At 39.9% G+C, this 9,606-nt stretch overlaps 1 protein-coding gene across 3 annotated transcripts in view; it reads left to right on the plus strand.

Annotated features, from left to right (window-relative positions):
• Positions 1-1,452: 1,452 nt before the first annotated feature.
• Positions 1,453-9,606, plus strand: part of kcna2b (potassium voltage-gated channel, shaker-related subfamily, member 2b) — a 24,178-nt gene continuing 16,024 nt past the window's right edge. The window contains exon 1 of one of the 3 annotated variants that reach the window (XM_073938535.1): positions 1,453-1,665. The gene's annotated coding sequence lies outside the window, so the exon portion shown is untranslated. Of the gene's footprint in view, positions 1,666-1,926; positions 2,049-9,606 lie in introns of those variants that run through there. The other 2 variants (XR_012398361.1, NM_001111170.2) reach the window with 2 other exon arrangements.

A 9,606-nucleotide genomic window follows, 5' to 3' on the forward strand; every position in this document is an offset into this window, starting at 1 on the left:
TTGCATTGGCATATTTATCTGACGTTTTCCTAGCTTGTAGTAGTCAATCAAAAACGTAATTAGGTTCCTATGACTATACACTAGCAGTGGAATTTACTGCGATGTGACGGGGAACCACCTGAAATCTTGCCTATGGTGCCAAATTGGTTAGGGCCGGGCCTGGATTGGATTTAAAAATGAAAGCGCTGTTCACCGATAGCGGGAAGAACAGCTGCAGTTATAGTCTGTATGCGCATAATACACTGTTATCACAGGCAATCCTTAATAGACACAGTGGAAAAAACTCGCACCAAAGGCACATTCGTGTCTGGATCCACCAGTATCGCTTTAACAGCCAAGAGGAGAGAAGGTTACCTCACAAAAAGGCCAGCGGGTCAAATGTCCAAAATGAGAGAGCGTAATAGTGTTACTTGCTCACCCTCGTCTCCTTCGCCATAGTATTACGACATTGCGCACAGTAGATAAATGACATCAATATGGTAATAACCAGTTATGATTATTACTGAACCGATATTAATAATTTTGACACCCCTAGTAATGAGTAACGATGCAGCATGTTGAGCTTGGAGTGCGTAGCTTAAGCACTAAACAGAACGACTCGTTTTTATCAGCGTCTTTTATTACTCACTTTTACATGCTCTCTCTGTACAGCATGAACACGAGACGGTAAAACTTCCGTACAACAACAGTACAACGTGGTGACGTAAAGCACGTAAACAACATGACGTCATCGCTACAGTACCGTAATACACTGAAACATAATTATGAACCCTTCAGTGATTATATTAATGCAATGAGCAAGAGTGCCAGTACTTTAACACAGCACATAAACAAATCTGAGTAAAAGTATTAAACTCATCAAAAATATGGACTGAAGTAAAATTGGAAGTAGGAGAAAAAAACAATACTCCAGTAGAGTAAAGATACAGCCTTTTTAGTACTTAAGTACAGTAGGGAAGTAGTTACTATACATCTCTACTTATCAGGAGCAGGGCCGGAGTGGGACTCTTTTTCAGCCCTGGAGTTTCAAGCCTCAGATCTGCCCACCTCAGTTCACCACTGACTATATTAAAATAAGGTTATTTCCAATTCAGTTTCTAATTACACTATCACGTCTTTTTTTGAGAAAACGGCACTTTTAGAACTTAATGTTCAACAACCCTTACAGTATTATGTCTTAACAATAAAAATTAAAAAAAAATAAAAGTTGTTACTCAGACGAGGACCGAACCCAGATTGGCCGCGTCATAACCTAACGCATTAACCACTGTACCACAACAGCTGCATGTTGTAAGGCGACTATATCATTATTAACTTGCATCCTGCTCACGAGGCTACGTGAAAATAGATAAAAAGAGCAGAGCTGCGGTAAATATAATGAATAAGAAGGCTGTGGTCAAGTAAATAAATAAATAAATTTTAAAAAGTGTGACTGCTGAGAGCAACCGATTCTGGAACTAGGGACACACCGGCCCTTGCGGCCAAAAAACGGACCGGCCCACCGGGAATTCTCCCGGTCCTCCCGATTAGCCAATCCGGGCCTGATCAGGAGCCACATGTTTGTTAGTTGTTTTAGCCATTGGCCTTTATTTAATTCCCCGCAGACCATGATTTCAGATTAAAAATCATCTGAACTAAAACATGTGCATCTTGGATGTCATAACGGTAAGTAAAGTTACTTTTATTAATATATTAACTTAGAAAATTTTATTTTCCTGAAGTATGCTCAAATTCATAGTCACACTGTCTAGGGAATGTAGACCTGACTACAGCTGATGATGCTTGAGCGCTCGGTCTCTATGGCTGTCAGGTTGTGGCCACAGATGGGCTGGATTGTCACCATGTTGGTGAGGGAGTTGAAGGGAAATGCTGTCACACTGTGACCAGATGGAGTCACTCTATCTCTGGCTTGTGTAGTAGGTGTTTACTTTTTATTGACTAGCTTCTAATAACCCAGTGAACCTACGTTTGCTGTCATCTGTTGTTTGGTTACATAATTGTTAATTTGTGTGCAGTTTGCTCCCACCATACATCTCCACCTAACTCAGGTTAGTCACTCATGTTCTTGGCTGTAGTGAGTCTCCTTACGTGGCTATTCATTCCACTGGGTCTGAATACTCACACCTGCTCCCGTAACACACTCCATTTATCATCACCACACACACACACACTCCTATAAATCTCATTATGGAGTCATAGCTGACTCAAAGCAGATGGTCTTCCTCATGTTTGTCCCAGACTGCTGGCTTTTTCCACACCAGAATGCCGTTCTAGAGAGATCTTTCCAGGATCCTACCGAGAAACTGTCTGCTGAAATGGGAACAGATTATATTCCAGCAGAAGGGGTTTTCCTTTGTCCTTCAAGCTTGGCTTTCTACCTTTTTTGCATAGCCCATCTTAAAGAAATCCCCTGAGGTCTTTTTAAGAGGAGACAGTCTTCATGGCCCATATTCAGTTTAGTTAAATTCAAGTTTGTTTGTATTGTGTTTTTTTAATTAATTATTTAACAATAATTGTTTCAAAGCAGCTTAAAAAAAAAGAAAAGATGCACACCATTACAATCAAATCAAGTTAAAGTTACAATCAATTATAAGTTATATATAAGCATGCGACTTTATATGTAAGGGATAAGATCAAACATATTTCATTGTTACATACAATTTTTAAGCAGCTCTCGGGCCTTTTTTACACTGGTACGTTTTAGTTTTAAAACGGCATTTTAGAATGAAAATGATTTGCGTCCACACTAGCGTTTCACCCAGCGTTTCTGAACAGCTCTCCGTCTACACCACACCACTGAAAACGCACATCACTTGACCCCACACACACACACTCTTGCATGCGCTGCAGCATATCTAGCTAGATTAGAGCTGTGCTCTCCGGCTGTTCATCCGGAATCTACCGCTGGATCTAATCTCACTATATTTGTTAAACGTGATATTTAATTGTGTTGTCTATATCTAACAACATATTCCCTGACTTTGGTCTTTTGAATCTATGACTTGTTCTCAGGTAACGTGTTTTGGCTGAGCGCAAAGATAAGTTCATAATTAATGTAACCACGTACATTTTGTATATTGACTGATTATCTGCCTTTAATTCCTATAATGTATAAACGTTATACTTTTATAATGGCCATTATTGATTATTAAAACTGATATTCAGCAAAAGAGAGGATATTTTTAGTATTTTCAATAAAAATAAAAGGAGGCAGAGATGTTATAGGCTCAGTTTTGTTATAAATATGCATACAGTGAAGATGACGCTCTATATATGCAGCATGACGCCTCGACATTTCTGCTGTCTGTTGAATTGTTAATATCAGAATGAAAATAGCAGTTCCTTATTGACCTTATTCTAAAATGCGGAAGTGCGGCTGTTTTCACGATTGTCTTAGAACTTCTGATTCAGTCGCCTATGGGAAAAATGACTAGGAATAATAAACGGCGGAAAACGGTCAAACTACTTGCTCTACAAACAAATGTTTGCATGACTATACAGACCAAGTAGAATAATATAATAAGAAAATAACAAATTGCAACATCAAGCAGCGTAACAAGCAGTTTGTAATGTCTAAAAAATGAATGGAAGTGAATGAGACCGGAAGTCTCAAGCCAAAAAGATTCAAATGGCAGCGCCCGCATGTCAGCGGAGAATAAGGTGAATATCATGTTGTCATTTTATTGTTAAGATAGTGAAATAACGTACATATCCAGGATGATGTGAATAAGGTTATAAAGTACACTGTCCCCTTTGAAGATTTACCCGACATGTCCTCGCGAGTCTCTTTTCCATATCAAACTTGCAAAGTCTGAACATACAAGGAGATGATGCAGGACTGAACTGTGTGTGTAGGCTACTTAATAATGAGGAAAAGCTCCAATCAGAGAGGCGAATGTCTGCAGCCCCCCTGTTTTCCGTTTTCGCATATCTACACTGGAAGGGAGCAGCAATGTTTAGAATGAAAACGGCCTCTCCAGCATTTTTAAAACACTCCGTTTTCGGTGCTCGAAAACTCCGGCGTAGTGTAGACCGATAGCTTAACCGTAGCAAAGCTTACGCATTTTGAAACGAAAACGTCATTGTCTGAGCCCCTGGCTATATCAAAAAGACTATTCTAGAGTTTAGGAGCCATAAATGAGAAGGATTGACTTCCTTTAGTAGACTTTGCTTACCTGGGTATAATAATTAATACCCTTTTAAAGCCATGTTTCACATTAAACACAATTAAATACACGTAAAGGACTGTTCAAAACTTACATTTTGGAAACTGATTTTTTGGTTCATTCATTTGGTTTGAGTTTATTTATAGCAGCAGATGTTTCTGGAACAGTTTGCTGTGTCTTGCTTGCTGTGCAGCATCCCTAAATGATTCTTATTTGACCTAGAGCACAAGAAGGGGAGCAGGTACACTTTAATAGTGTGCCAGAGGAGATGAGTGAGAGCACTTTCTGTATCTAGTACAGCAGGTGTGTTCTTTCCCTTACAGTCTCCACAGGGCTTACGGTAAACAGAGAGAGAAAGAGAGGGAGTGCGGCAGGTAGTATGGGCTTTCGAGGAGAGAAATCCACCTTTTCCATGTGTGACTGTGTTTCAAATAAGGAGTTGCACTTTTTGTTTGAAAACTATTCAAAAGAACGGAAACAAATCACTTAAAAAATAGTTGCTCATAATGCTTTTATCTATAATAAAATTACTGTAGTTTAAATATTGCCGAATAACTTTAAAATGTTTTATCATAATATATTATTAATTACTATATTGTTGTTTTATCTTATGTTCAATTTTGACACTCCTCCCAGCTAGCAAAATTCATGTGGCTCAAATCCGGCCCACACCAGACACTTACGTCTGGCCCACATACCGCATGGAATGATGCCACTTGGGCGGTCCCTTCCTGTTTGCCAGATCTGGGCCACAATTAAGCCAAAGCAATATCACATATCAGCCAGAATTAGACCAAATGAACCAGAACTGACCCTATTTTGGGCCACAGTTTGCTTTTATTCTGGCCCAGATCCGGCCCACACCAGACACTTACATCTGGACCACATACTGAATGGAATAATGGCTCTAGGGCGGTCCGCTCCTGCTTATCAGACCTGAGCCACATGAATTTTGCTAGCACATTATGCACATTGGATGTGAAAGTTATCTTACTCAGTTGTATACACACTAAGTTCTTTATGAACATTTTCAAGATTTATGGTGATCTTGGTGTTTCCATTAAGCACTTTTAGTCCAAAATGTGCATAGAAATAGGTAAAAGCAAACAAACATTAACTACAGGCTAAATATATTTGTAAAGCAAACAGACTTGAGCTCTTCCTGTGCACATCCCTGCCTGGGACAACAGAAAATTGAGCCCAATGGCCTTAATGTGTCAAGTGAATTGATGTATTCACTCCCACTCAAGACAAACAACAGGTTATCCCATGTGCATGTGAACATGTGCCATCACTATATTGATTGTATGTCTAATAACTGTGCTCATGAAAGCCAAATTGATTGCTGTTTAATTCAAGTCAATGTATTTGTCTGTTCCAAAACTCTACAGGTAACGAGCAAGCGACTTTTATATAGATTTTTCCACTCATCCAAATAAGAGGGAGGGGTTGTCTTGCATAAAATCAATATGAATTATCCATTCAGTGAAAGCTGGCATACAAAACATTGCTGTTTCCCAATTCCAAGAACGCAGAGAACGGACTTGCGTTCTTGTGGAGAGCGGTCTTGCCAGGTGTCCTCGGAAGAACGAACTCAGGAGACCACGAGGGCAGAGAACGCGTCCTTTGAGAAATGGGATGCTGCGTTCTTCCTGATGGTCATGTGACCTTCACGTGTTTTAAATGGTAAATTATTTAAGCATTACAGCACTCATACAACGATTTATTGTTTCCCCCCTTTTCAAAATATATACTTTGCATAAAAACATTATAAATATACTCTGCACAATATAAATAAAACAGATTTTAATACGAATTTCAGCAAACAAACACCCTTAATGTGTTTATTCCTTTATTAAGATGTCCATGTTAATGTTTACTTTCACCGTTTCATTTAGGGAAACTCCTGAGGTAAATTAATGATATCTCTAAACTTTAATAATAAATCTAAATAAAATGCAGCGCTTCCCACCTCCAGTCGCAATGACTTCTGGGACTTCTAGAGCAAGTTCGGTGCTCAAGTCAGCATTAGTGCGTCCTCGATATCAAGAACACATCCGGGAAGTTTCACGCGTCCTCCGTACTTGCGGTCTTGAGTATTGGCACTGAACTTAGGCAGCTGATGATGACGTTTCACGAGAACACGAGGACGCAAGACCGCTGAAGAACGCATATTGAGAAACAGCCCATGACACCGCAGTTCACTATTGAACCCCTGAAATGCATGATTGGGTAGGGCTGCAGTTCCACCCACTGCCTTTAAACGTTAGCAGGGCAGGCAGCTAACTAAAAATATTAAGACAAACTTCAGGACAGCTACTGTAATGCTGAATAGAGGAAGTGATATCATAAACGTATTATGCATAGCTAAGTTTCCATCTCCCATTCAGTGAGGCGTTTCCATTACTTTGCCTTAAATTAGACAAGCGTATTGCTAGGTTTTGACTAACAACAGGAGCATATCTGCCATTTATGTTGGAAGGGAAGAGTTAAAAGCATGTAGATAAACTATGTTAGGAAATCATGTCACTGTATAATAAATGATCTGGTCTGGGTGTTGATGAGGATTCAGTGGTGTAGGTGATATTCAGTGTGTGTGTGTGTGGGGTTGAAGAATTAAAGCTGCTCTGAGTCATTGTGTACTGCAGTCGCCTGCACTGTTGCTACGGTGAAGCGTCGGTGTCTCCTGAGCAAATCGGTCCCATGCAGCTTGAAAGGGCACAATCACAAGCTCACTGCCATATCACTGCTACACACACACACACCCTCACACTCGTGCTAAAATATGCATGCAATCCCTTCAAAATGTTTCAGTTCAGCCAAGTTTATACTCAAGCTGTGTGAGATATTAATCCAGTTTTATTAGGATAAAAGCGCACATTGGAAATGGAAACTAGAGAACCCTGCTGAAAAATCCAGCTTAAACCAGCCTAGGCTTGTCAGCTGGTTTTAGCTGGTCGACCAGGCTGGTTTTAGAGGGGTTTTGGCCACTTTGAGGCTGGTTTCCAGCCATTTCCAGCCTGGTTTTAGCTGGTCAGGCTGGGAGATGACCAGCTAAAACCAGCTTGACCAGCCTAGCCAAGCTGGGAGTCCAGTCAAAACCAGCTATATCCAGCTTAAACCAGGCTGATCAGGTTGGTTTTAGCTGGATTTGGCTGGTCATTTTCCAGCCTGAACAGCTAATACCAGGCTGGAAATAGCTGGAAACCAGCCTGGAAATGGCCAAAACCCCTCTTAAACCAGGCTGGTTTAAGCTTGATTTTTCAGCAGGGAACAAACTACAGTTTCCTAAATGTTAGTGATTAGTCCTATTCGAAGTTATCCTAAGAGTAGTATTTAACACTGCAGGCAAATGTGGCCAATTCTGATTTTTTAGCCATATGCGTTTATAAACAGACATGTTCCCTTGATGTACTTTCAAGATATTACCAAATTAACTGAAAATGTTCACTCTAGCAGAAGTTACCAGAAAGTTTAGATTTCAGTGACCTGACACTGCAGATGCATGTGGACGAAAAGTCAACCCACGTAGAAAAAAGCATTGGTTTTGAAAATGCCAGTGTGTCTGGACAGGCTTAAAGGCAACTCACAGTTAATATGACAAAACAAGTTAAATTAACTAGCAATAACTGGCAACCAAACATAGGTTAAGACTTTCTTGCCCAACAAGAAAATTTTATCATTCCAATTCTTTAATTTATAGAAATTCGCAAAATTACAATGTCACTAAACTGTGCTTTCACACTTGGTTCAATTGCCTGGACCGTACCCAAGTTTGATTACCCCCCCCCCCCCTCCCCTTGCCACCTTCTTGGTTGGATTGTGTTCACACTGTCTTTTTGCGTCATCAAGCTGCTGTTCTGTTTACAGCCGTTGCTAGCCCTACTTAAAAAAAAAAAAAAAAACACAGCACCAGCCTAGACTGGTTGGCTGGTTTTAGCTGGTCAACCAGGCTGGTTTTAGAGGGGTTTTGGCCACTTCCATGCTGGTTTCCAGCCATATCCAGCCTGGTCTTAGCTGGTCAGGCTGGGAGATGATCAGCTAAAGCCAGGCTGGTCGCCCAGCCAAAACCAGCTATGTCCAGCTTAAACCAGGCTGGTCAAGCTGGTTTTAGCTGGTCATTTTCCAGCCTGATGAGCAAAGACCAGACTGGAAATGGCTGGAAACCAGCCTGAAAGTGGTCAAAACTCTTAAATCAGGCTGGTCAACAAGCTAAAACCAGCCAACCAGCTTAGGCTGGATTAAGCTGTTTTTTTCAGCAGGGGGGTGACGGTCACAAAAGCAAAGCGTCGAAATGGAAAGACGTCCATGCATCGCGGTCATTGGTTTTGGACATACAGAAAGTGACTCGCGTCTATCTGCCGCGAAAATATTTTAAACATTCAGAACATCACACAGTGTCTGCAGAAGCTGTTTTCGGAGGAGATGAGCAGACATCGTGTATCCCTGCTTGCTCTGATTCAGTCCCGCTTGTCACCAAGGTACGAAATGTGACACACACACACACACATGCACAAAAATGTACAGTAAACAGCTTAAACCACACCCTACAGTACATTTGAAGTCAAAATTATTAGCCCCTCTGTTTATTTTTTTCCCCCAATTTCTGTTTATTGAAGAGCAGATTTTTTTTCAACACATTTCTAAACATAATAGTTTTAATAACTCATTTCTAATAACTGATTTATTTCATCTTTGCCATGATGACAGTAAATAGTATTTGACTAGATATTTTTCAAGACACTTCTATACAGCTTAAAGTGACATTTAAAGGCTTAACTAGGTTAATTAGGTTAACTAGGCAGGTTAGGGTAATTGGGCAGGTTATTGTATAATGATGGTTTGTTCTGTAGATTATCGAGAAAAAAAAAAAGTTTGAGGGGACAAATAATTTGTCGTTGAAATGGCTTTTAAAAAATTTAAAACTGATTTTATTCTAGCCGAAATAAAACAAATAAGACTTTCTCCAGAAGAAAAAAATATAATCAGACATACTGTGAAAATTTCCTTGCTCAAATTCAAAGGGGGGCTAAAATTTCTGACTTAAACTGTGTGTGTGTATATATATATATATATATATATATATATATATATATATATATATATATATATATATATATATATGAATGACAAGTGGGAGTTCTTCAAAGCGGGCCCAGGCGCAGTGTAGTTGGCAGACCCTGGCCTGGTTGGCAGAGGTGTGCAAGAGCTTGTTTCGGTTGACCTTTGGTACACTTGTAAGTGCAAAGCGTGCCTGAGTGCAAAACTGAAGACCCGACGTCACTTTTAAGGAACTATTTTATATGGATTTATTAATCATTCTTACTTTTAATGAACCCGAACTACATGCAGCACGATGACTATCATAAATCTTTATGTATGAGTGTCAAAAGTCGTGGGTCTGATTAGCAAAAGATTTGTCTGTGTGTCACCGCATATC

This window comes from Danio rerio, chromosome 23 (assembly GCF_049306965.1).
Source record: "Danio rerio strain Tuebingen ecotype United States chromosome 23, GRCz12tu, whole genome shotgun sequence".
In the NCBI taxonomy this organism is placed as follows: domain Eukaryota; kingdom Metazoa; phylum Chordata; class Actinopteri; order Cypriniformes; family Danionidae; genus Danio; species Danio rerio.